Source organism: Hemiscyllium ocellatum, chromosome 1 (genome assembly GCF_020745735.1).
Source record: "Hemiscyllium ocellatum isolate sHemOce1 chromosome 1, sHemOce1.pat.X.cur, whole genome shotgun sequence".
NCBI lineage: Eukaryota > Metazoa > Chordata > Chondrichthyes > Orectolobiformes > Hemiscylliidae > Hemiscyllium > Hemiscyllium ocellatum.
The window spans coordinates 73,808,319-73,835,926 of NC_083401.1; the positions used below are offsets into that span (position 1 = coordinate 73,808,319).

Sequence of the window (27,608 nt, forward strand, 5' to 3'; positions counted from 1 at the left end):
ACTCCATCTGCCATTTCTCTGCCCAGCTCTGCATCCTGTCTATGTCGTGCTGCAGCCTGCAGTTGCCCTCTATACTATCGACGACGCCTCCAACCTTTGTGTCATCTACAAATTTACTAACCCACCCCTCAATCTCCTCATCCAAGTCATTTATAAAAACTACAAACAGCAGAGGCCCAAGAACAGAGTGCTGCGGTATACCACTCAACACTGACCTCCAGGCAGAATATTTTCCTTCTACAACTGCTCTCTGCCTTCTGTCAGCCAATCAATTCTGAATCCAGATAGCCAAATCTCCCTGTATCCCATACTTCCTGACTTTATGAATGGGCCTACCATGGGGAACCCTATCAAATGCCTTGCTGAAGTCGATATACACTACATCTACTGCTCGACCTTCATCAACCTGTCTTGACACCTCCTCAAAGAATTCAACAAGATTTGTGAGGCATGACCTGCCCCTCACAAAGCCATGCTGACTGCCTTTAATTACACTATGCTTCGCCAAATAGTCATAAATCCTATCCCTCAGAATTCTTTCCAAAACATTGCTGACCATAGATGTAACACTGACTGGACTGTAATTGCCAGGAATTTCAACCCTTCTTGAAAAGGGGAACAACATTCGCCTCCTTCCAATCCTCCGGTATGACTCCTGTGGAGAGTGAGGAGGCAAATATCCTCACCAGCGACTTAGCAACCTCCTTTCTTACTTCACAGAACAGCCTAGGATAAATCTGGTCTGGCCCTGGAGACTTATCAAACTTAATATTTTCAAAAGTTTCTAACACATCAACTTCATTAATCTTGAGCTGGTCAAGACTATATCCCAGCTCCTTTAAGCTTTCATTTACAAGTTTCCTTTCCTTGGTGAAAACCGAAGCAGAGTGCACCTTATACTCTTTTTGAATGAAGGTGTATACTCATTTGGATTCATACTTGCACCATCAACTAGATAACCTACTCTCTTCTGCTTACTCTCTACCTGTACATTGGTAGAAAACTACTACCAGGAATCCAATCTAGCCAACCAAGAAGCAGAGATCACTGGTGCATATTCACAATTCATTGGAGATCAATTCACTTCTTAAGCTAGGGAAGGGCTTGCTTTACCCAAGTTGGCACCTGTCTTGTCATATTCTTAAGTTTGCTGCAATCTTCTAATATTCCCAACCAGGAAATGCTTGGGACAAGGACCAAAAGTTTATTTTATTTGTGACCTCAGAACTTTCAGCAGTTCCAGCAGCACCTGTGAAGAGAGAAAGAAGTGATGTTTCAAGTCTCATTGGACTGAAAATATTAACTGTTTCTTTCTCCAGATGCTACCAGAGATTGTCCAACACTTACTACTTTTTAACTTCTTATGCCCAGTTGTGTGCTTTCAGTTTAAATTATGATATAATGTTGCACATGAGATAAGCATACATTCCCTTGAGATCAAAAGATTAAGAGTGATCTAATTGATGTGTTTAGGATCATTAAAGGATTTGGTAGTGTCAACATTAATTACTTCTTGTTCAGGAATGACTCAGAACAACAGGACATAAGCTTAAAATTAGAGCCAGCCCTGACTGGATGGCCTCAGAAAGCATTTCTCCATGCAAAGAGTAGTGGTAGTCTCAAATTCTCCCCCTTTAAAAGATATTTGAGCCTGTGTAAGTTTTAAAAAATGTAAAAACTGAGATTTTTATGTTTTGTCAGATAAGGCTATTATAGAAGGGAGGTGGTAGGTGGTACAAAGATACAGATCAGCCATGATGTAATAGCTGTAGAACAACTTTGAATAATGACTGGTCTCCTCCTACTCTCATAGTCTTAAATCTACCTTTGGAAGATTCTATAAAAGTAGCACTCTCATCGCACCTCTCAGTCTTAAATTGACGAAATTTACCTGACCTCAGTCCTTTTAGTCCTATTGAAAAGAAATAGGATAACTAGGAGCCCATACAATATAGAAGATAAGTCAAATTAGTCTGGTAGGCAGGTTATAGATAGTCAAAATAAGAAACAAGGAAACTCGGGATGTTTAGATGACATTTATTTTAATGTAAGGTGCCGGGTGAGTAAGGCAGATGAGGCGAGGATGTAGGTTAACACATGGGGATATGATATCATTGTTGTCATGGAGATATGGTTGATGAAGGAACAGGACTACCAGCTCAATATTCCAGTGCATAGAATTGTTAGGTGAGACCCGGGAGGGGTATAAAAGAAGTGGTAGTATTGCAATATGAATCAAGGAGTCAATTACTGCAATAAGGAGGGATGATATCTTACAAGGCTCTTAAAGGTCTTAAAAGCCTTTTAACTTAAAAACAAAAAGGGAACAATTACATTGTTGGGAGTGTATGATAGATTTTCAAGGTCTGGGAGAGATAGAAGGGGAGAAATGTAGGCAACTTACGGAGAATATCAAAACTGATAGCATCATAATAGTAGGGGATTTCAACTTCTGTCATGTTAACTAGAAAGACTGAGTGTGAAAGACTAAGGGGTGAGTGGAATTTTTATAAAGTATTTAAGAGAAATTTTTTAAGCCAAAATGTAGAAAGTTCAACAAGAGAGAGGATGGTGCTGGGCCTAATTTCAGGGAACAAAGCCAGGAAAATGGTAAAAGTCAGTGTGAAAGCATTTCTATGATAGTGACCATGACTTAGGAAGATTTAAAATAGTTATTAAAAAAAAGACAGAGGTGAACTTGAAATATAGGTTTTGAATTCAGTTAAGGTTCATTTCAGTATGATAAGACAGGACCTGGCCAAAGGCTGGGAGCATCTCCTTGAATGGAAATCCACATCAAAACAGTGAGAGGCTGGGTGGGTTAGCAATGGTAACTGCATAATGGCAGGAATAGGGTGGAGACATGGGTGCTCTTCAGAGGATCAGTGTAACCTGATGGGCCAAATAGCCTCTATCTACACTGGAAAGTCTCTCTGATTCTATGTAAATCAAAAGGCCATCAATGAGTAGATCAGGAGCAAGTGGATAACCAAGGAAAGAGTGGCATCGAGTAACCGAACTGCAAACTATGTGGTGCCAGAAAACAGAGGTAAGGTTTTAAATGAATACTTTACACCAATCTTCATGATAGACAAGAACAGGGTAAGTATTGCAATCAGGGAAGAGAACTGTGATATACTTGAAAAAGTTACAATTACCAGGGAGAAGGTACTCACAGTTTTCGTGGGCTTGAAATAGCTAAGTTCCCAAGCCAAGATGAGATGTGCCCTAGGTTGCTATGAGAGGCAAGCAAGCAGATTGCAAAGGTCCTGATGTTAACTTTGAAATCCTCTCTGGACACCGAAGAGGTGACAGAAGACTGGAGAATGGCTAATGTGGTACACTTATTTAAGAAGAGTGGTAAGACTAAACAATGGAACTGGCTAGGCCAGTGAAACTAGCATCAGTTATAGGGCACTGAAGTCATGTCAACTTGGCAGGGCAAGGATTTGTCAGGGGAGATCTGCTGAGTTTAATTGAGTTTCTTAAGGAGGTGAATAGACCTGTAGATGATAGTAGTACAGTAATGCAGTGAATGTAGTCTCCATGCACTTTGGACAGGCTTCCTCAGATGCTGCCTGACCTGTTGTATTTTTCCAGCACCATATTCTCGAATCTGATCTCCAGCATCTGCAGTCCTCACTTTCTCCCTCCTGACCTGGCTGTAGTCTCAACTCCAACGTGTATGTAAATATCTGGAGAGGAGGAGGAAGGTGAGTTATCACTTTGGTTGGACTGAAAACATCACTCAGATACAAATGATATATTCATGAGACTGTGTTCAGGTTTAGTTATACTCTAGGTATTTAATTAAGTTAACCATATGGAATAACTGATATTTAACAGAACAGCATTGTGCCATACTGGGAATAATTAATACAAGACATTGATACATAACATATTGTCTCACCTCTATTTTGTTCACAGCATACTGTGAATGAGATCAGCATATCTATTCCACATTGACTTTGCTGAGCGACATAAATCTGTCAAATTTGTGATGGTCTGATGTTCCATTAAGCAATCAATGTGGATTACTGACTTTTAGATAAATGCTGTTCAACTGTGTAAGGTCAATATTTGTTAGTTCATTGGCAGAATGATTAATTAATCAATGTACACAAAAAAAAACTGAGGTCAGAAGTTACAGCATTGCAATGTTTACTTCTCCAATCTCACATGTTTTTTAGTATAATCATTCTTTAGATTAACAGTATTCTCATTTTCGTGTGCTTCTGCGCTAACGTGAGCATTTTAGTAAAGGCTACTGTCTACGTGATTTTCAAAGCATCTTGGTGCAACAAGAAAACAGGAATTAAACAAAAATTATTTGGTCACTGATCTGGAGGGGAGTTAATATTGCTTACTATCATCATCTATGTTAAGAAGCAAACACCGTAGATAATGTGTAAGTTAAAAGAGGTGCAAACTGATTCTTTGAATTCTTTGAGTTATAGAGTCATAGAGTTTCACAGTACAGAAACAGGCCCTTTAGCCTTTACTCCATGCTAGTCATCAAGCACTACTCTCATCCCATTTTCCAGCACATGGTCATATGTGTGTTGGTGATCATGTAAATACTTCTTAAATGTTTTGACAGTTCCTCCCCATACCACTTTTTCAGTCAGTGAGTACAAGATAACCACTGCCTTTTAGGAGAAAAATATCTTTCTTAAAATCCCGCTAAACCTTCAGCCCTTTACCTTAAACAAAGCACACAATTCCTGATCCCTCAACTAAGTGGGAAACTTTCTTGCTAACCACGCTTTCAAAACTCTTATAATTTTGTAAGCTTCAATCACATCCCTGCTTCCTCTGCCCTCAGCCTTGTCTGCTCAAAGGAAAATGACCACAACCTATCTAGTCTTTCTTCATTACTGAATTACTCCAGCTGAGGCAACATTTGGAGAATCTTTTCTGCATTCTCTCCAATGCAATCACATATGTCCTACAGAGTGGTAACTAGTACTACACTGTGGCCTGAATAATATGTGATACATTCTGTCATAACCTTCCTGTTCTTGAATTCAATGCCTTGAGTAATAAAGGGAGGTAGTAATCAACTAGGAGAAAGTGAGGACTGCAGATGCTGGAGATCAGAGTCTTCCGCTAGGTGTCACGTTATAAGGGTTTCAGGGCAGAGGAGATGACCTGGAGGGGTGCAGTGAGAGAGGGGCTCACTAAGATCTTTGTAGAGAGAGGAGGATAACTTCTTCAAGGTCGGCATCCTTGGAAAAGGCTTTGCATTCTAAAATGGAGGATGGGGATGACTCATCTCCAAAAAGCCACAAAATTTGGTTGTAATGTGGGCTTCGTGGAAAAATTTAGAGTCAGAGAGTAATAGAGATATACAGCACGGAAACAGACCCTTCGGTCTAACTTGTCTATGCAGACTGGATATCCGAACCCAATCTAGTCCCACCCTCCAGCACCTGGCCCATGTCCCACTAAACCCTTCCTATTCATATAACCATCCCAATGCCTTTTAAATGTTGCAACTGTACTAGCCTCCACTACTTCCTCAAGCAGCTCATTCCATACACGTACCACCCTCTGTGTGAAAAGTTGCCCCTTATGTGTCTATTATCTCCTTCCCCACTCACCCAAAACCTATGCCCTCTAGTTCTGGACTCCCCCAACCCAGGGAAAAGACTTTGTCTATTTATCCTATCCATGACCCTCATGATTTTGTAAACCTCAATAACGTCACCCCTCAACCTCCGATGCTCCAGGGAAAACAGCCCCAGGCCTGTTCAGTTTCTCCCTATAGTTCAAATCCTCCAACCCTGGCAACATTCTTGTAAATCTTTTCTGAACCCTTTCGGGTTTAAACAAGATCTTTCCGATAGGAAGGAGACCAGAATTGCATGCAAAATTCCAACAGTGGCCAAACCAATATCATGTACAGCCGCAACATGACCTCCCAACTCCCGTACTCAATACTCTGACCAATAAAGGAAAGCATACCAAACACCTTCTTCACTATCCTATCTACCTGAGACTCCACTTTCAAGGAGCTATAAACCTGCACTCCAAGATCTCTTTGGTCAGCAACACTCCCTCAGACCTTACCATTAAGTGTGTAAGTCCTGCTAAGATTTGCTTTCCCAAAATGCAGTACCTCGCATTTATTTAAATTAAAATCCATCTGCCACTTCTCATCCCATTGGCCCATCTGGTCCAGATCCTGTTGTAATCTGAGCTAACCCTCTTTGCTGTCCACTACACTTCCAATTTTGGTGTCATCTGCAAACTTACTAACTGTACCTCTTATGCTCACATCCAAATCATTTATGTAAATGACAAAAAGTAGAGGACCCAGTACCAATCCTTGTGGCACTCCATTGGTCACAGGCCTCCAGTCTGAAAAACAACCTTCCACCACCACCCCCTGTCTTCTACCTTTGAGCCAGTTCTGTCTCCAAATGGCTAGTTCTCCCTGTATTTCATGAAATCTAACCTTGCTAACCAGTCTTCCATGGGAACCTTGTCGAATGCTTTACTGAAGTCCATATAGATCACATCCACCATTCTGCTCTCATCAATTCTCTTTGTTACTTCTTTAAAAAAACTCAATCAGGTTTGTGAGACATGATTTCCCATGCACAAAGCCATGTTGACTATCCCTAATCAGTCCTTGCCTTTCCAAATACATGTACATCCCATCGCTCAGGAGTCCATCCAACATCTTGCCCTCCACCGACGTCAGGCTCACTGGTCTATAGCTTCCTGGCTTGTCCTTACCAACCTTCTTTAACAGTGGCACCATGCTAGCCAATCTCCAGTCTTCCTGCACCTCACCTGTAACTATGGATGATATAAATATCTCAGTAAGAGGCCCAGCAATCACTTCCCCAGCTTCCTACAGAGTTCTAGGGTACACCCGATCAGGTCCTGGGGATTTATCCACTTTATGCGTTTCATGGTATACAGCACTTGCTCCTCTGTAGTATGGACATTTTTCAAGATGTCACACCAAGATTTCAAGATTTGTGTAGGTACAAATGAGATTGTCAGGAGGGAGATTCCCCTCACCTCTATCCAAGGCCCTAAAGGATCCTTCCACATCCAACAGAAATTTACCTGTACCTACATCAATCACATTTACTGTATCCATTGCACCTGATGTGGTCTCCTCTACACTGGGGAGACAGGACGCATACTTGCGGATCGTTTCAGAGAACAGCTTTGTGGCATCCACACCAATTATTCCCACCACCCCATCGCTGAATACTTCAACACTGCACCCCCCACCCCCACCCCCACCCCCCACCTCACCAAGGACATGCAGGTCCTGGGCCTTCTTCATTGCTAAACCCTTGCCACCTGACGCCTGAAGGAAGAACGCCTCATATTTAGCCTTGGGACACTGCTACCACACAGGATTAATGTGCTTTTCAACAGTTTCCTCATTTTCCCTCCCCCAACATTATCCCAGTCCCAAGCCACCAACTCGACACCGCCTTCCTGACCTGTCTATCACTTTTCCCATCTATCCACTCTACCCTCCTCTCTGACCTAACACTTTCTCCCTCACCTTCATCTACCTATCACTTTCTCAACTACATTTCCCCCAACCCCACCCCCCTCCTGGCCCATAAGCCTCATTCCTGATGAAGGGCTTATGTTCGAAACATCAATTCTCCTGCTCCTTGGATGCTGCCTGAACAGCTTTGCTTTTCCAGCACCACACTCTCAACTACAATCAGATCAGCCATGATCTTATAGAAATATGCAGCCAGTTTGAGGGCTAAATGACCTCCTCCTGTTCCCATTACACATGCCCATAAAATAGTGGCATGATTTGAACACTAATGTAGTGACCAAATATCATACTCTTTTACATAAATTAGTTGAAATACCAGATTATAATCAGCCATTGCAGCACATGCTTGATCAGGCTGAAACAATAGAGAGTTATGCAATGATTTTGATCATGTTTTTACCTTCAGAGTAGTCCCTTTCAGAATCTAAAAGTTGTGCATGGCTAAAGGAACAGTGAAAGGTACCACCACTGGAACGGTCCATAATATTTTTCAATTTTCTTACACACTTCCAGTCACAGCAATGTCAGACTTTGGAGCAAAAAGATCTGGTCCTGGCAAAACTGAAACAGCTGGTGATGATGGGGGCAATCAATGGGCCATTACAACCCGACCTCAAACCTTTTTGGACCCAGACAGACTAGCTCACAGTAGAGGATGACATTATTATGGGGAGCAAGAATGATTGTCCCGAGCAAGGATCGCCACCAGATACTGGCTGAGCTCCACCAGGGTCGTCCAGGAGTTTCCAAAATGAAGATGTTAGTGTGAAGTTATGTTTGGTGGCCAGGATTGAATGCAGACAGAGCCGTGTTGGTGGGGCACTGTCCAGAATGCCAGCAAGGGCAAAAATTGCCACCAGCAGCTCCCCACATTCATGGGAACGGGCAGGTAAACCCTGGAATTGGTTACATGTTGACTATGCAGGTCCTTTCATGGACACAATGTTCTTATTCATTGTGGATGCACACTAAAAATGCCTGGATGTGCACAGAGTTCATTCATCAAACATGGGGATGACAAGAGAAAAATTGTGCCTAGCTTTTGTAATACACAGACTCCTGCAAGTATTGGTTCACAGGTAACAGGCCATCATTTACCAGCTGGGAATTTGAATAATTCCTAGGATTGATATGTAAGGATAGCTCCAGAGACAGCATTCCCACCTTTGATGTCAGGCTTAAAGCTTATAGTCCACAGCTTCACTATATACCGAATTGTCCCAGGCCCGATTTGATGAATGAACCACCCCTCAGCTAAATGCAGGGATAGCTCCAGCAAAGTTGCTAATGAGGAGAAGACTCTGCACCCGGTCAAATCTGATCTGCCCAGAGCTGGTGGAGTAAGGAGAGGTGAAACAGCATCAAGAACACCAACACCGAATACAAGGCTCCACTAAGTGGCAGGGACAGTTACCTCAGGAGACGAGGTTTGGTGTAGGGATCATGGGAATGGCCTTGTCTGGGTAAGAGGCATGATCGACACATGATGTGATCCAATGATGTATAAAGTTTGGGTACGTGCAACAGTCCTGAACAAGCATGTGGACTATAAGAAAGCTGCAAACCAAAACGATGTGGAATCAAAGTGTGCCTGATCCTCAACAGCCTTTCTGATCATTCCAGAACCCATGGGTTCTCCCTCTCCATCGAGCATTGATGATACCTTGGAATCTGAGATGGACCCAACAGGCATCACTCCCTCGACACCTTTGCCAATTGAAGGACAGGATGATCTTTTTCCAGTCGGTCCAGCCGCAAGAGGTGAGTGCCTGTGATTATCAAAGGCAGAGTGGAAGGAACCTGGCCTGGTGCTAAAATGCCCCAGGAGCAGCTACAAAAAAAAGAAGTGGTGTATGCCTTTGAACTCAAAGGGGGATGGATGCAAAGATTGTAACAAGGTTAGCCAAGTGGACCTCATAGAATATGAGCTCATTGATTGGGGCTGTTAACCTGGTCCAATCAAGGAGCCCTGGCTTACAGAGTTTCTGGTCACTCTGAGAGCTGGCTCTGAGGAAGCAGGATCAATGGTGAGCACGCTCCATGTGTGAATAAAGAGTGACTTGGTGACAGGATAGTGGCCTCTGGAGAGTTATTTTCTTACAACCTTTGAGAACACACATACAGTGCAACCAAAATGTAACTAGTTCCTTGATAAAAGCAAATAAGTTATGCTAATTTTGAGTTCAACAATAAATTCCTGATATAAAATTCACATTGTACATTGGAAACAATCTATGGGTTGAAATTTTTGTTCCAAAATACATTAAAAACATTTAGGTCAAGCTCTATTTTTTAAAAAAATCCATTTCAAAATATGACAAGTCATTCTACTATAACACGTATTTCATTAACACAAATTCACTGCAACACAATTGACAAATTGGGGACACTATTTCTAAACCATAAGACCTTTAAAATGTGTGTTGGCAATAATGCGATTACATTGCCAACAAGTTAAATGTGCTGTTTCTAAAGCACGATTGTTCTATAATGCAGGGTTACACAAGAACGCAACCGTCACATTATAGGAGAACTGTTTTACAAAAACAATACATTTTAGTTCTTAGAAGGAATGAAAACTAATCTTAAAATGGATGTGGGAAGATAGAAAATGAAAAGGACAGCGGATGCTGAGAATCAGGAACAAAAACAGAAATTACTGGAAAAACTCAGCAGGTCTGGCAGCATCTACGGAGAGAAATCAGAGTTAACATTTTGGGGCCAGTGAAAAAATATGAGATGAGAGGCAATGTGTCCATGTAGCAAATGGTTAAGGTCTGAAATGTACTGCATGGGATGTGATGGAAGCAGGTTCATTTGAAGCATTCAGAAGGGCATTCAAATGATTAGTCAAATAGAAACAATGTGGAGGGTTACAGGAAAAGGACAGGAAAGTGGCCCTAAGTTAAAATATTCATCAGCTGGAGCTGACCAATGGGCTGAATGGCTTCCTTCTGCACTATAACACTGCTGAGATTCCTATTCATAATATAAAACTTTGGCAAAATTTATGTTTTCGATTTTTTTGTTTTGATTCCTTTCTTGATGACTCCTTATTGAAATCAGAAATTCATAGGCCAACATCTTCACCTTACCTGTACAATTTAGAAAGTGTCGTTCTATGTTTTCTGTAATAGCTACATTTTGGGGGAAATTTATAGGAAAATATCACAGCCTGATTTGGAGGGAACCTGCCCTAAATTTATGTGGTCCAACTCCTGCATGATGTACGACTGATCAGTGCAGATGCGACTGGAATATTCCACTGCAACAGGCACAGACCTCCCATTAATACCAACAGCAGTGAGAAGAAATATCTCGCACAGTTACAAATAGACTGAAGAAGTTTAAAAATCACAGCCAAGGTATCCTAATGCACAACCTAGTTGGAATTGATATCTTGATTTATAGGTACAAATCAGCAACAAAAATAAATTGCTTAAATCCATTTCCATTTCATTTTTCACTGTGTTGCATTTCAGTGCTTGACTGGGAATTTCAATCACTTTTATAAAAAATGTAATGCTGTGACCTGCAGTAATTCAAAGCTTATTCTTCCATCATCTCAAACAACAAGGGCTGCCTTTGATGCCCAGAATCATCCTGTCTGCACAAAACAAAATCCATCTGAGCTTTCTAAAGCACTTTCTTTAACTTAGCCAGGCTGCAGGCATCAAATATAATGAGGAGAAAAACCAACAGAGCACAATGAGAGAATCCTAGCCTCAATTCATTTTCTTCTTGCTAAAAGGGCTTGATATATTCTGTTTTTCTCAATGGACATCATATAGATCTCTGTAAATTGAAAGAGACATGGAAAATAATGCACCAACTAGATCTTGGACAGGAAGCAGTAAATGGATCAAGAATCCAAACCCTCTAGCTAAAACTGTCAAAACTAAGACTTGCACCAAAGACTAATGTTTTCACTCATTTTCCTTCTAGCAATGAGTAAAACTGCACAGGGGAAATATCTGCCATATAGTCTGCCCACCCTATCGTGAAAGCCAGCCAACTGTAATAAAAAACGTTTGCTTTTTAAATGAATCATGGCAACACAATAACTGGGCGACACATGGATTAGGTTCAAATCAATGACACGGCCATGGCACGCATCAATACATTGCAAAGTGCAAAAATTGCTCACAGTCAAGGAAGATTCATTCAATAATGTGCGATGTGAGGTGACGACTGGGCATCATGCTGAGCTCGTGTGACGGTCCCTGTTCAAGCATCTTCTTGCTACTTGACTAGACTTCAGAATTTAGCAATACTGTCAACATTCATCACAATCTCAAAGTTAAAATGTAACTGTAATGTTTGTTCAAGGTTGCAGAATGCTTTTGGTTAACTTTCAATGGTCCAATCTTAAAACTATTAAAGTCATATACCTTCAACTTAATACACTAAATCAATGGATTCACAAATTTGGAAGCACTGAGAGTTTTCACATAGTTTTTATCTGTACAGTCTGTTTATGTAGACATATATATTTCCATTAGAAATAGTAACAATTAAAAGTTCAAGTTGTTTCTTGACTTAAAATTCTTTCTTTTAAAATACATTTTAGATTAAATACAAAATATTGCACATCTATTTTATAAACATGATTTTGGTTGAAGGTTCAAAATAGTTTATGACATTGGAAATCTGTAATGATTCTTCACTAACAAGACTGTTGATGCAGTGAATTTTCACCTTATGGATTTAAATAAGCTTTCTGTGTTAATATCCAAATTATTAAGATACCAAAATTCAGCATTTATGTGCTTAATGGAAATTGTTTTTAGCATAAAAGTTATGAATAAAATAGAATTTATATCAATAAAACACAGAGCAAATTTTACAAATTACCTGAATACAACTAGTGAAATTAAATATGAAACAATAATCCATGGAAACTGATAATAAAAATATGGTAAAATAATGCAACACTGTGAATTCAAAGAATAGCATGTGTCTGAAATGATCACTACCTGACAGGATATGTTTTTAAACTTTTGGGGATTTCAATAGTCTTCATAATACGATGGAATGTTCACGAAGTATTTAATAGCTCCCTGTATTTGACGCTAACTGAATGAATACTGTGTGTTTATCCATGAACTAAGACAGTCAGGTTGATTAAAATGCCCTTGTGAGATGTGGTAACAGATGACAGGTGTCAGCTAATCTGACTCTTTAACATCTTAGACTTTGAAAGATGTCTGCTAATGGTTGACTCCAAGGCAGTCTCTTTCTTTTTTGAAATCTGCAAAAAAAATGAAAACATGATTGTGGTTCAAGAAATAACTATAATTGCGATCAGCTGGGGCTAATAGACTCAGAACCTAAACATTACTAAAAAGAGACAAGATGTCAAAGCTTTTTGCGGTGCACTCTGCAGAATTAGGATGCAAGAAATAGACTTTAAAAAGGGACACTACATAACATGAGAAGAAGATTTTCTTCAAATCTGTTTCTTGTGTTCTAGTTCTGATGAGTCCATCAAAAAGATGAAAAGCTTTGACATCTCGTCTTCTTTTGCCAATGTTTAAGTTTGGTACTACCATGCAATTGCTTATAGACTCAGAACTGTATCTGTACACTAAAAGGAACTGAAGACAACATGTCAGTCAAGAGACAAGGCTCTGGGTGCAGTCTTAATACTAACAGTCTTCGCAGGTTCAAGACAACATTGTAGATCAGAATATTCACCAGGAGATCAGGGGAGCATGACAGAGCCATGCATCATCGGGGCTAACTGTAAGGAAACAAGTTTTGAAGCTGGACTTCATTTAATTGTTTAGCTTTCCATTAGCAAGATAACAACCAGACCCTGCTTAGTGCAAACAACTTGTGAACCTTGTTATTTTTGCAGTCTTTACTATTTGTTTTGCTGAATAAATATCTTATTATCCATGTGCACTTGATACCTTTAAGTGATTCTACTTTAATGTATCTGTCCCTCTGACCATCTAGATGAAAGCAGCAATGACAGACTACACTAACATCATACGGTTCCAAGGTTAGGTAGCTCTTAAAGTGTACATCAGGATATCATATTCAAGTGTTGTGCAGTGAAGTCTTTCATGCGAAGCAGAAGCTTGATAGAAATCCTGAGGAATCCACATTGGACCCATCCATCCTCAGTATTCCTTCAATGTTTCAGAATGATTGTAAACTGCAAAGTTGTTCTGAAGTGCTTGAGCAGCCTCTAGGACACAGTTGAACCTGCAAGAGGCAAGGTTTTTGCAGCTTCTGTCAACAGCCCACTGCACTGAGGGAGAGTGGACAGGTGAGCTGCCCATTGTATATCTCCCAACTTTAATTGGCAGTGTGCTTTCTTGCAAAACTGATATACAGAATAAACCTTTTTCTGCAAAGATGTGTAGAATCATCACTGATCACCTACTTCTACTGACAAAGTACTGGTAAGTGTGGAAGATGTGTACAAGACATGCTTAGCATAATCCCTCTACATTGCTTTACCTCAGTGCTGTCCACATTAAAGTGCAATGCTTTGGCTGCTGTCAACAACATTTTAATTCAATGATCTTTGACGTCTGAGGCTTTCTGCAGTCAAGGAGTCAGTTAATTGTAAGGGATGAGTGATTACAATTTCCTTCATGATTGGGACACTGAAAGAGACAGCTCAACTCTCACATCAGTGTGGCATAACCAGGTCTGACAATGAAAATTATACCGAAGCAGACATTTTAATAACGCAAGTGAACATATAACAAAGGCAAATTATTTACAATGATGTTGCACTTTTGCTACCTATGTGGCCTCAGTAAGTTGTCTTCCTTACTTCCCACTACATTTAAGTGCAGTCCCAGCTTCCCCAGCCTACTCTATAATGGCCCTTTTGGCCTGGAAGACTTGAATGGTTTGTTCCTCATACCTTTGGATGTAATGCATCCAGGCCTGCTGAGAGTGTCCTGCCCATATCCAGACCAACCCTCTTTTGTAAGCTTGAACTGCTGTAGGCTTTCAGATCAGTGACAGGGGGAGCTAGAGCTGCCGGTCTCCTCTGAACTGACCTTGGAATAAGCTGCTGGGGTGTTGGTGTGTCATTACTTCTTCTTTTAGGTGCTTGTTGGCACCACTCAGTCTGCCTAAGAGGAAGGGCCAGCTGGAGTGTGGTCAAATGTGGCCCTCATCCCCCCTCTCAAGTTGTCATTGATGTTGAGCTCTCATATCTAAACTGATGGTGTTCAGGTCTATGCACATATCAGCAAACATAGTGTGCTGGACCTGGGTCTCCACTGCAGTCACCAAGGAGAGAAAACAGACACACACATGCCAGAATCATGACAATACTGATAGTGTTGTCTGCTCCAGGCTTCGATCCAGTTTACGAAGCATTTCTTAGAGCCCTGTGCCAGCCTAAGCATTTTGACAAGGTCAGTAATGGCTGAGAATGTCTTCTGCCTGTGACTGAGCAGCTGTCTACTCTCTTATTGTGTTCGCGATTGTGTTTGGGATAGTGTTCTCAAGCCAAATCCAGAAAGCGTAACCAGCGAAGTGACAGTCCCTGAGCAGGTGAAAGCTTTGCCCTTGCATGCTCTGAGGATTCAGTGGCTTCCTCTTCAGAGGTGGAGGTGGAGCTAAGAGTTTCCAGGACTGGCCTCTGTAACAGTAAAGCAGTCAAAGCTGAAGGCTAGAAAAGCTACAGCTACAACTAGTCTTTCTGTAGGGGAGGCAGTGGGTTCACCCAGATTTCACTCGTCCGGTAATCCTCAACTAGAAGTGTAAACTACACACAGCTTCCTGCTGAAGTCTTGGATGGACAAGAAACCTTTCTGTTGATTATCGCCTCCCCACTCCCTCCCCTGGAAGAAGAATCAATATTCCTCCATGTTTAACATGAAAAAACCAACCTGACCTCATCCTCTCCAATTTATCTATCACAGATGGGCCCATCTTTGACTATATCATTAAGTATGTCTGTAGTACAGTTCTTATGGGACTTTCTTCACATTGAGGATGTCCTCCAATCTGTTGCTCGATACTAACACTGTGCAAAATAGAGTAGACTTCAAACAGAGTTACCAGCTCAAAATGGGCATCTGCCAGATGCTATAGGGCATCTGGTGTATCAGAATTGTATTCAAATTGCAACATCTATAACCCCATGGCCTGGTGTATACCCCATGTTTCCATCGTCATTAGTTCAGACCATGTAAATGCTCAGTTGTAAAAATATCGTCTACTTCACTAATGCTCTGCAGGAAGTAACAATTCTGTCATCCTTACCTAATTTGGCCTAGTTATGATTCCAGACCCATAGCACTGAAGTTGGCTCTTAACTGCCCTCTGGGCAATTAGGAAAAGGCAATAAATCTTAGTCCAGACAGCAAGACCCACACCCCATGAAAATTTTTTTAAAAAGTGATGCTATAAACAGGGCTAAGTGACTCCACAACCCTTGGGTCAGATCTAAGCTCTGCAATCCTGCCAGTCATGAATTATGACAGACATCTAAACAACTCACGGAAGGAGGAGGCACCACAAATATCCTCATTTGTAATGATATAAAGCCCAGGACATCAATGCAAAAGATAAGGCTGAATCATTTGTTTTTATCTATAATGAGAAGTATCAAGTTGATGACGCATTTCATCCTGTTCCTGAAGTTCCCAGCATCACAGATGACAGCTTTCAACCAAATGATTCACTCCATGCAGTATCGAGAAATTTCTGAAGTCACTGAATACTCAAAAGGCTGTGGACCCTGACAAATTCAGGCAATAGTACTGAAGACCAGTAGTGTTCCACTAGTTTTTAACTAGCAACATCCCTAGCCACCCATTCCAGTACAGCTACAACACTGATATCTACTCAACCAATGTAGAACATCGCCCAACCATGTTAGGCCATAGAAATCAGGACAATTCCAGCTCTAAAGTGATGCAAGGGATTGTCAGCATTGCTGTCAATGCACTTACAATGGAATAATTTGTTCACTGGTGATCAATTTGGTTTCTATCAGGGCTACACATTTCCTAACATCATTATAACTTTGGTCCAAACATGGATAAAAGAAACAAAAACAGAAGTTGCTGCAAAAATGCAGAATGTCTGACATAATCAATGAGGAGAAATCAGAATTAATGATCTGGGGAAATGAGGTATGAATAGCAGTACAGTAGACAGGGAAATTTGAATTCAATAAAAATCTTGAATCAAAAGTCTAGCAATGACTATAAAACAACTGTCGACTATCAGTAAAACCTATTTGGTTCACTAACGTCTTTTAGGAAGGCAGCTGTTGGCTATGTGTGACTCTAGGCCCACAGCAATATGGTTAATTCTTAATTACCTTCTGAAATGTCCTAGCTAGTCATTCGCTTGTATCAACTACTAGAAAAGAAAGAAAGAATGAACTGGATGGATGGCATTGGATATTGCACCAGGAATGAAAACAACGAACATAGTCCTATCTCCTCTGAAGGTCCTCCTCACCAACATAGTGTGCCAAAGTTGGGGGAGCTATCTCACAGACTAGTCAAGCAGCACTCTGACAATCATACTCATTGAATCATATCTGTGCAGACATCTCAGTCAAGACAATAACCATTCTTGAGTATGTCCTATACAATTATCAGAACAGACACCGCTGAGGTGGATCCACAGACAGAGGTGGTAAGCAATTGTCCTGAGAGTTCTCAACAGACTAACTCCAGATCTCAAACATGGGAAAGGAAACCTCCTGCCAAGTGCCTTGTACTGTCCTCTCTCAATTGAAGAATCAATGCTTCTCCACTGTTGAACAGCACTTGGAGGAAGCACTGAGTATAGTAAGGATGCCGAATGCACTCTGGGTGGGGAGTTTCAATGGCCACCACCAAGAGTGGCGTGGCCGCAGCATTACTGATTGAGCTGGTTAGATTCTAAAGGACATTGCTGCGAGACTGTACCTGCAGCAGGTGATGAGGGAACCAAAGATAGAAAGATCTACTTGACCTCATCCTTATTTATCTACCTGCCGCAGATGTGTTTGCCCATTTCAGTATCAGTCAGAATGACCACCACAGTCCTGTGAAGACAAAGTCCCATCTTCATATTGAGGATACCCCCCATATGAAGTCTGACATTATCACAATACTGATTGGGATAGACTTTAACAGATCTAGCAATTCAAGAGATACTGTGAGACATCAACGGCAATAAAATTATACTCAAACACAATCTTCAATCTCATGGTCGAGCATACCTCTGACTCTGTTGTTTTTGTCAAACCAGGGGATTAATCTGGAACAATGGAGGGTACAGGAGGGTATGTCAGTAGCAGCACCAGGTATATGTGAAAATGAAGTGTCAACCTGATTAAGCTATAAAACAGAACTTCTTGCAGGCCAAACAGGATAAGCAGCAAATGATAGTCAGATCAGATCTAAGCTCTGCAGTCCTGCCACATCTAGTCATGAATGGTAGTGAACAATTAAACACTACTGGAGGAGAGTCTTCACAAACTTCCACATCTTTAATAATGGGGAAGTCAGCACCTCGGTGAAGAAAGGATGATTAAAGCACCTACAACAATTTTCAGCCTGATGTGCCAAGTGGATGATCCAATTCAGCCTCCTCCAAAGGTCTTCAGCGTTAGAGATGCCAGTCTTCAGACAATTCGATTCACTCACACGATATCAACAAATAATTGAAGACGCTGGATATTGCAAAGGTTATGGGTTCTGACAAGATAAAACTATAAGACCATGGGACACAGGAAGAGAAATTAGTCCATTCAGCCCATCGAGTTGGCTCTGCCATTCAATCATGGCTGATAAGTTTCTCACCACCATTTTCCCGCTGTCTCCCTGTAACCTTTGATCCCCTTGAAACTCAAGAACCTGCCTATCTCAGTCTTAAATATGCTCAGTGACCTGGCCTCCACAGCTTTCTGTGGCAATGAATTCCATAAATTCATCATTCTTTGGCTGAGGAAGATTCTCCTTATCTCCGTTCTAAAAGGCTTTCCCTACACTGTAAGGTTGTACCCTCGGGTCCTAGTCTCTCCTAACATTTGCTGTATCCAAGCTATTCAGTATTCTGTATGTTTCAATTAGATCCCCCCACCTCTTTCTAAACTCCATTGAGTATAGACCCAGAGTCGGCAAACGTTTCTCTTATGTTCAGCTTTTCATTCTTGGGACCATTCTCATGAACTTCTTCTGAACATGCTCCAGGGCTAGTATACCATTCCTGAGAGATGGGGCCCAAAACTGCGCACAGTGCTCCGTTCAGAACTTTATCATGTCTCAGAAATACATCCCTGCTTTTATATTCAAGTCCTTAGATTAGATTAGATTACTTACAGTGTTGAAACAGGCCCTTCGGCCCAAGTCCACACCGACCCGCCGAAGCGCAACCCACCCAGACCCCTACACCTAACACTAGGGGCAATTTAGCAGGGCCAATTCACCTGACCTGCACATCTTTGGACTGTGGGAGGAAACCGGAGCACCCGGAAGAAACCCACGCAGACATGAGGAGAATGTGCAAACTCCACACAGTCAGTCGCCTGAGATGGGTATTGAACCCGGGTCTCTGGCGCTGTGAGGCAGCAGTGCTAACCACTGTGCCACCGTGCTGTCCTCTCAAAATAAATGCCATCTTTGCATTTGCCTTCCATGATTTTAGCAATGGTATTGAAGACTTGTGCTCCAGATTTACTGAACCCTTACCAAGGTCTTTTAGTACAGCTACAACACTGGTATCTATCCAATGAGGAACATTGCCGATGTATGTTTTGTACACAAAAATCAGGACAAATCCAACCCAGTTAATTATTCACCATCAGTCTTATCACAATCATCAGTAAAGTGATGGAAAGCCTCATCAACAGCATTAGCAAACACTACCTTTTCAGATTGGGTTCCAAACATAGACAAAAAGGCTTAATGACAGAGATGAAGTAAGATTGACAGCCCTTGACATTAAGTCTGCATTTGACTGAGTGTGGCAGCAAGGAGCCCTATTAAAACTGGAATAAACAAAAAATGAGAGAAAAATCCCTCCACTGGTTGTGGAAGATGGTTGTGGTTGTTGGATGTCTGTCATCTCAGCTCCAGGACATCTCTGCAGGAATTCCCCAGGCCAGTCACTTTATCAATGACCTTTCCTCCATCATAAGTTCAGAAGGGGGATGTTCACCCAATGATTGCACAATACTCAGTACCATTCATAATTCCTCAGATACTGAAGCAGTGTATACCTAAATCCAGCACTAATTCAATTAATAGTGGACATTGTTTTAAGGCAAAAAGGAAAGACTTTAAAGGAGATGTGAGAGGCAAGTTCTTTACACAAAGGATGGTAAATGCTTCGAATGTACTGCCAGAAGAGGTGGTAGAAGTAGATACAATAGCAATGTTTAAGAGGCATCTTGACAGATAAATGAGTAGGCAGGGCTCCAGGCAAAGGGATTTTAGTTTAGAAAGGTGTCATGTGCTGCCATTGGCTTGATGAGCTACAGGGCCTGTTCCTATGCTGTATTGTTCTTTGTTCTTTATTTTTCATCGGGACAATACCCAGGTTAGGGCTTAGAAGTGATGAGTAAAATTTGCACTACTCAAATGCTGGGCAATGACCATCTCCAAAAAGAAATAATCTAACACCGCCTCATGATATCCATTGGCATTGTTATCCCTGAATCCCATACTAACAACACCCTGGAGGTTACCATTGAACAGAAACTGAACTGGACTAGCCATGTCAGCACTGTGGCTTCAAGACTAAGTCAGAGGCCAAAATACTCCAAAGAACTCACCTTCTAACTCCCCAAAGCCTGTTCACCACCGACAAGGCACAATTCAGGAGCGTGATGAAATACCTCCCACTTGCCAGGATGGGTGCAGCTTAAACAATACTTAATAAATTCAGTACCATCCGAGACAAAGCAGCCTGCATGTCTGGCAATGCATCCAAAAATATTAACTCTTCCATCACTGAATTTCAGTAGCAGCTGTGTGTCATTTCTGTAAGATGTACTGTAGAATTCACCAAGGCTCATTGGACAGTAGTTTCCAAACCCATGACCATACCACTACATAATGAATACCAAGTCAGTAATTATGCCATTGATATTGAGTGTCTGAGGTAGCATGTGATATGAGCTTGCACAGGAAGACATGGCAATGTGAAGTAGCAAGAAGAGGGCATAAGAAGGAAGTGAGAAATGGGGAATGAGTGCTAGTCTGCCTAACAGCCTGTTATAAAACCAAGCTGAATCCTCAGGCAGACCAACCCACTATTCAACCTCAGAATTTTTCCACTTACATGACCACCACTGAACTGCCTCTGGGGCAGAACGTTTCCAATCATTTGTGGAGCTTTCTATCTCATTTGTGAAAGTCTAGCTCTCATAAGTTTGAATTCTGAGGATAATGACCATACAATGTAACTCTGTTTTCAATTAAAACAAATAATTGTGCTGAGTATAAGACATTAGGTAGATCAGGTTGGAAGGTGGGAAAATGACAAGGGCACGTATCCATCACATGCAGAAATTACCACTGTCCTGCAGTTTCTATTCTTCCAATTATAGCCTCTTTGACTTCCTCTCTGGACTTAGATTTATCCCACTTCAGAGGGTCATGGCTGGTACTGGCTAGGGTTCAAAAAAATACATTTTAGTCAAAGGTTTGGTCAATCAATATAATATCTCCTTCTTTAGATCAAGGCCCATTTAAGGCTGATTATCCTTCCATGAAGTTTCTTCTGAGAAGTTTTCAATTTTAGTAATTCTATATGTGCACAAGTTGCCCTTTATATTTGCTGAAAGTAATGAATATTTTTATTGTCAACACATGCTAGAATTGAAATATTAAACTTATCAATGAGCTTGTTTTTGTTGAGCCTGTATAAGTGAGAGTATCTCTCAGCCCCTTTCCACCCCCACACTCCTGATGAAGGCTTCTGCCTGAAACATCGATTCTCCTGCTCCTCAGATGCTGCCTGACCTGCTGTGCTTTTCCAGCACCACACTTTTCGGCTCTGATTGCCAGCATTTGCAGTCCTCACTTTCTCCGAAATGAGAGTACTTACTGTTTCAAAGGTTGTTGTTTCATTGCAGCAAGACAACTGATGTTGTACTTAACCCACAGGTCACCACCCCTTTAGGTGAGGAGCAAGATTGAGAGAGCACGGCTTTCATGGTAACCTCCAGCGGTGCAAGAAATGTAGCCACATTATTGGAATCATTCTGCATTGTAAACCAAATGAGTAATGAGTCACAAAAGACAACACTGAGATTTGAACTGCGGGCCTCCTGATTAGGAGCAGGCCCTTTAATCCATCAAGCCAGTGAAAACTTCTATTGTCAGATGCGACTAAAAATCCCACAACACCAGGTAATAGTCCAACAGGTTTATTTGGAAACACAAGCTTCCAAATACACCTGTTGAACAATATCCTGGTGTTGTGTAATTTTTAACTTTGTCCTCCCCCGTCCAACACTGGCATCTCCAAATCATTGTCAGACATGTAACAATTCAAGGCATCAAGACAGCATGATACAGCTTTGGAAAAATAACCCAGGTTTTCTTAAATTTTTACCTGAAAGAATAAAAGAAAAGTACACTCACCAATGCATTTCAAATTGCAGCGCCAATATATTTTTGCTATATCTAAACATTTATCTATGCATCAGTTTACTTTCATTGAAAATTGTTACATCATCAGACTTGAGACCAGCAATTAGCATTTATTTTCTTGCAGTTATAATTGTTTTAAATCACACAAAATGCAATCAATTCATGTCAAAATCAGATACATCTTTACAAGATCTGATATCTAAGTGAATAGACTACTTGGTTGTGAATTCTCACAGATGATGATCAAATTTATCACAAGTTGTTGTTGAAAATGCTGTGGTACATCATTTATCGACCCATCCCAGTAGCAAACAATTGATTTTAGACAGCTCTTTGCTCTGCTATTTGATCCTTATGCAGAGACCTAGGTATTGAATTCTATGCAGTTCAATGTTCTCTATTTTTCTCTGAATGTGCTGGAGAGCTTACAGATCACACCCCTAGATCTCAGCTCAGCAAATAGTTTTTCTTTGAAAAGTAAAAACGTTGAAATCTTGTTGATTGGAAAATTACCCCAGGAATGAAAGTCGTCATAGCTGCTTCATTGTAACAGCGATCAAAATCAAACAATCTAGACCAGTCAAAAAAAAAATCGAAAGAACTGTCGATGTTGGAAATCTGAAAGAAAAACAGAAATTGATGGAAAATCTCAGCAGGTCTGGCAGTAACTGTGGAGAGAAATCAGAGTTGATGTTTTAGGTTCAGTGACCCTCTTTCAGAATTGATGGTAGCTAGTAAAAGGATGGATTTTAAATAGAAGATAGGGTGGGGGAGATGGGGGTTAGAGTAAATGAGATTGAATCCAAAGAGGGAGAAAAGCAGTTGGACAGACAATGGAGTGGTTAAATGTCAGTCTGGGGAAATGAATAGCTCGGCGAAAGTGAGGACTGCAGATGCTGGAGATCAGAGTCAAGATTAGAGTGGTGCTGGAAAAGCACAGCAGGTCAGGCAGCATCTGAGGAGCAGGAAAATCGACATTTTGGGCAGGAGCCCTTCATCAAGAAATGAATCGCTGCTAATGGGGACAATTAGTGTCTGACAGTGGGTATTGTGTGGGAGCAGCCAGTATAATGAAAAGGCCTGGTATGTTGGAAATGGGGGAAGTAGGGAAAAGGTACTCAAATGCTAAAATTAATGAGTTTCGTATTAAAGCCAATCCAGCAAAAGAAACACAACATGAAATGAATACCATCACACAAAAAGAAGTTTCCAAATATTTTTGCTTGCATTAAATCTGAATTCAGTAATTAAGAAAAATGATGAAAACACAATATTTTTAAAATATATGAAGATATTTCTTTAGCTAGATCATTTCTCTACTTTTTGCTTTATTCCTTAAAACGCAAATATCTGTTTTCAAAATATAGATTGCAATATTTAAAAAATAAAACATATATTACCATTGGATGGCTGAGCTGGAAAATTTCCATATATTTCTGTTAACTGAGTAATGTATTAGCTTTGACCTCACAATCATTGGGGAATTTTAATCTGCAGTCAGAGGTGGGTTTGATTTAATTGGGAGATTACATTGCCAGAAAATCAAAATACAAGTCCAACATATCTTGAGCCTACCCACTTCCCATTCTAATGCAGAGGAAGTGAGAGGGCAGTTGAGCAATATAATCACAAGAGGAAGGTTTTACATTTAAGTATTTTCCCTCTAATAGTTAGTGACTTGATTTTTAACCATGATTAGCTGGTTTTTGAAAGCCTCAGGAAACCAGGCAGCTAAAGGAGATGAGAAAGAATGAATCCAGAAGTTCCCTGCCTTTACCACAATCATTGTGGAACAAGGATATTGGAAGCTATCAAAACCTCAACCCCAAACAAGGCTCCACAGTTATAACCTGCATACTTGGTTTCTGGTTGCATGAACTACTTCCTTAAAAAACGTGCACAATGGACAGCCAGTTTGACTTTTTTTTATGAATTCACAGGATTTGGGAATCACTCTGAGGCCAGCATTTATTGCCCATCCCTATTTGCTGTTGACAAGGTGAGGGTAAGTTGCTTCTTGCTGATGGAGAAGGAGTTCCAGGACTTTGACCTATCAACAGTATTGTGCACTGATATATTACTAATTTGGACTGGCATGTGAGAGGATGGGGGCAGGTAGGTAGTGGACGGTGTGGGGTTGATGGTTGGTGGTATTCCACTATATATGTTGCATCTGTCCTTTGAATAGTAGAGGTCACAGATTTAGAAGGTGCTGTCAAAGGAGACTTGGTGAGTTGCTATGTATTTTGTATGTGGTATACACTGCTGCCCCTATGTTTCAGTGGTAGAGGGAAAGAATGTTGAAGGTGTTAGACATATAGCCAATCAAACAGACTGTTTTGTCCTAGATGGCTTCAAGCTGCTTGGGTTTTAATGGAGCTGCACCCAATGAGGTAAATGGCGTTATTCCATCACTCTCCTGATTTATATCATGTAGATGGTGGACAGGTTTCGAAGAGACGGATGGAGGATTCTCATTGCAGGGCTTCCCACATCTGGCCTGCTCTTTTAGCCATACCATTTATATGGCTGGTTTAAATTAATTTCTGATCAATGATAACCCCCAGGATGTTCATACTGGTGGATTTAGTGATTATAATGCCATTGAACATCAAAAGATGATGGGCAGATTCTCTCATTTTGGAGATGGTCAGTACCTGGCATATTTATGGTGCAGATGATACTTGCTACCTATGAACCAGAACTTGAATATTGTCAACAACATTTGGACATAACTTCTTCAAAGCGTGAGAAGTTATAAACAGTATCAAACATTATTCAATCATCACAAAATATCACCATCTCTGATCTATGATGGGTGGACGCTCATTAATTAAGCAGCTGAAGATAGTTGGCACTATGACACCATCCTGAAGCTGAAATGATTGATCTCCAACAGCCACAGCCATCTTTCTACATACCAGGCCTGATTCCAACTAGTGGAGATTGTGGTCAAGGAACCATATGCCCAAAATTGAACATTTTAAATTGACCCACAGCCAGAGAAATCAGGCTGAACAGAAAACTGGCAAACTAACTTAAACAGCAGCCAACAGATATCAGCTATAGAGGACAGTAGAAACCAAGATCAAAGAGGTTAAAGGTTCAAGGGGAACCAGTTACCATATTTATTGGAGCAACATTGATCAGATTTTCTATCATCTTGATTTCCAGCCAGTGCCTGAGATCTTTGCACCTCAGCTCAGTGCTACAGTGGACGCACAGAGAGGGGAGCCAGAAGGTGAGCGGAGACCAGTTTAAATTAACTTTTTTTCTTTTCACAGTCTGTGTTTTTTTTCAACTAGGAGCAGGAACCGGAAGTCGTCAACAGAGGCTTCTGGGAAGGTAAGAAGTTTGAATGGAGAAGGAACCCGAGACCCAGAAGGGAAAGGGGAGAGGAGGAGAGCGCTAGTTATAGGAGACTCTATAGTTAGAGGGACAGACGGGCAGTTGTGTGGACATGGGCGAGACTCTCAGTTGGTTTGTTGCCTCCCATTTGCCAGAGTCCAAGACGTCATGGACTATGTCTTCAGAATCCTTAAGGGGGAGGGTGTGCAGCCAGAAGTCGTGGTGCACATTGGTACCAACAGCATAGGTAGGAAGAGGGATGGGGAGGTCATTCAGGAACTCAGGGAGTTAGGCTGGAAGCTAAAAGCTAGGACAGACAGAGTCATCATCTCTGGGTTGTTGCCGGTGCCACGTGACAGTGAGCCAAGGAATAGGGAGAGAGTGCAGTTGAGAGGCTGCAAGGATGGTGTAGGAGGGAGGGCTTCAGGTATTTGGACAATTGGACTGCATTCTGGGGAAGGTAGGACCTGTACAAGCAGGACAGGTTGCACCTGAACCAGAAGGGCACCAATTTCCTGGGAGATAGGTTTGCTAGCACTTTTCAGGTGGGGTTAAACTAATTTGGCAGGGGGATGGGATCCGGACTTGGAGTCCAGCAAGTAGGTTAGCTGTTTTTCAGGATGTCCAAGAATGTAGGGAGGCTGTGGAGAAGGTAGCACTGACAGGGAATACTTGCGGACACAGAGATGGGCTCAAGTGTGTATACTTTAACGCAAGGAGTATCAGAAATAAGGTGGGTGAACTTAAGGTGTGGATCGGTACTTGGGACTATGATGTTGTGGCCATCACAAAAGTGTGGATAGAAGAGAGACAGGAATGGTTGTCGGAGGTTCCTGGTTACAGATGTTTCAGTAAGATTGGAGGAGGTGTTAAAAAAAGGAGGGGGGGGGGTGGCAGTGCTAATTAGAAATGGTATAACGGCTGCAGAAAGGCAGTTCAAGGGGGATCTGCCTTTGGAGGTATTATGGGCTGAAGTCAGAAATAGGAAAGGAGCAGTCACCTTGTTGGGTGTTTACTATAGGCCCCCCCAGTAGCAGCAGAGATGTGGAGAAACAGATTGGGAAACAGATTTTGGAAAGGTGCAGAAGCCACAGGGTAGTAGTCATGGGCAATTTCAACTTCCCATTGGAAACTCTTTAGATCAAGTAGATTGGATGGAGCGGTGTTTGTGCAGTGTGTCCAGGAAGCTTTTCTAATTCAGTATGTAGATTGTCCAACCAGAGGGGAGGCCATATTGGATTTGGTACTTGGTAACCAACCAGGACAAGTGATGGGCTTGTTAGTGGGTGAGTATTTTGGTGATGGTGACCACAATTCTGTGACTTTCACCTTGGTTATGGAGAGAGATAGGTGCATGCAACAGGGTAGGTTTTACAATTGGGGGAAGGGTAAATATGATGCTGCAAGACAGGATCTGAGGAGCATAGGTTGGGAGCATAGGCTGTCAGGGAAGGATGTCGTCGAAATGTGGAACTTTTTCAAGGAACAGATACGACGTGTCCTTGATATGTATGTACCTGTCAAGCAGGAAAGAGATGATCGTGTGAGGGAACCTTGGTTGACGAGGGAGGTTGAATGTCTTGTAAGGAGGAAGAAGGAGGCTTACATAAGGTTGAGGAAATGAGGTTCAGACAGAGCGTTGGAGGGATACAGGATAGCCAGGAGGGAGCTGAAGAAAGGGATTAGGAGAGCTAAGAGAGGGCATGAAAAATCTTTGGCGGGTAGGATCAATGATAACCCCAAGGCCTTTTATGAGTATGTGAGAAACATGAGAATGATGAGAATGAGGGTAGGTCCGATCAAGGACAGAAGTGGGAGACTGTGTATTGAGTCGGAAGAGATAGGAGAGGTCTTGAATGAGTACTTTTCTTCAGTATTTACAAATGAGAGGGACTGTATTGTTGAAGAGGAGAGTATGAAACGGACTGGTAAGCTAGAGGAGATATTTGTTAGGAAGGAAGATGTGTTGGGCATTTTGAAAAACTTGAGGATAGACAAGTCCCCCGGGTCTGACAGGATATATCCTAGGATTATGTGGGAAGCAAGAGAGGAAATTGCAGAACTGTTGGCAATGATCTTTTCATCTTCACTGTCACATTGACAGTGGTGCCAGGGGACTAGACAGTGGCGAA

General features: G+C 41.5%; 1 long non-coding RNA gene across 1 annotated transcript in view; it reads right to left on the reverse strand.

Annotated features, from left to right (window-relative positions):
* Window positions 1-3,649: 3,649 nt before the first annotated feature.
* Window positions 3,650-27,608, reverse strand: part of LOC132818846 (uncharacterized) — a 118,872-nt gene continuing 94,913 nt past the window's right edge. Inside the window, exon 3 of the long non-coding RNA XR_009645029.1 lies at window positions 3,650-3,695. This is a non-coding gene — a long non-coding RNA (uncharacterized LOC132818846). The remainder of the gene's footprint in view (window positions 3,696-27,608) is intronic.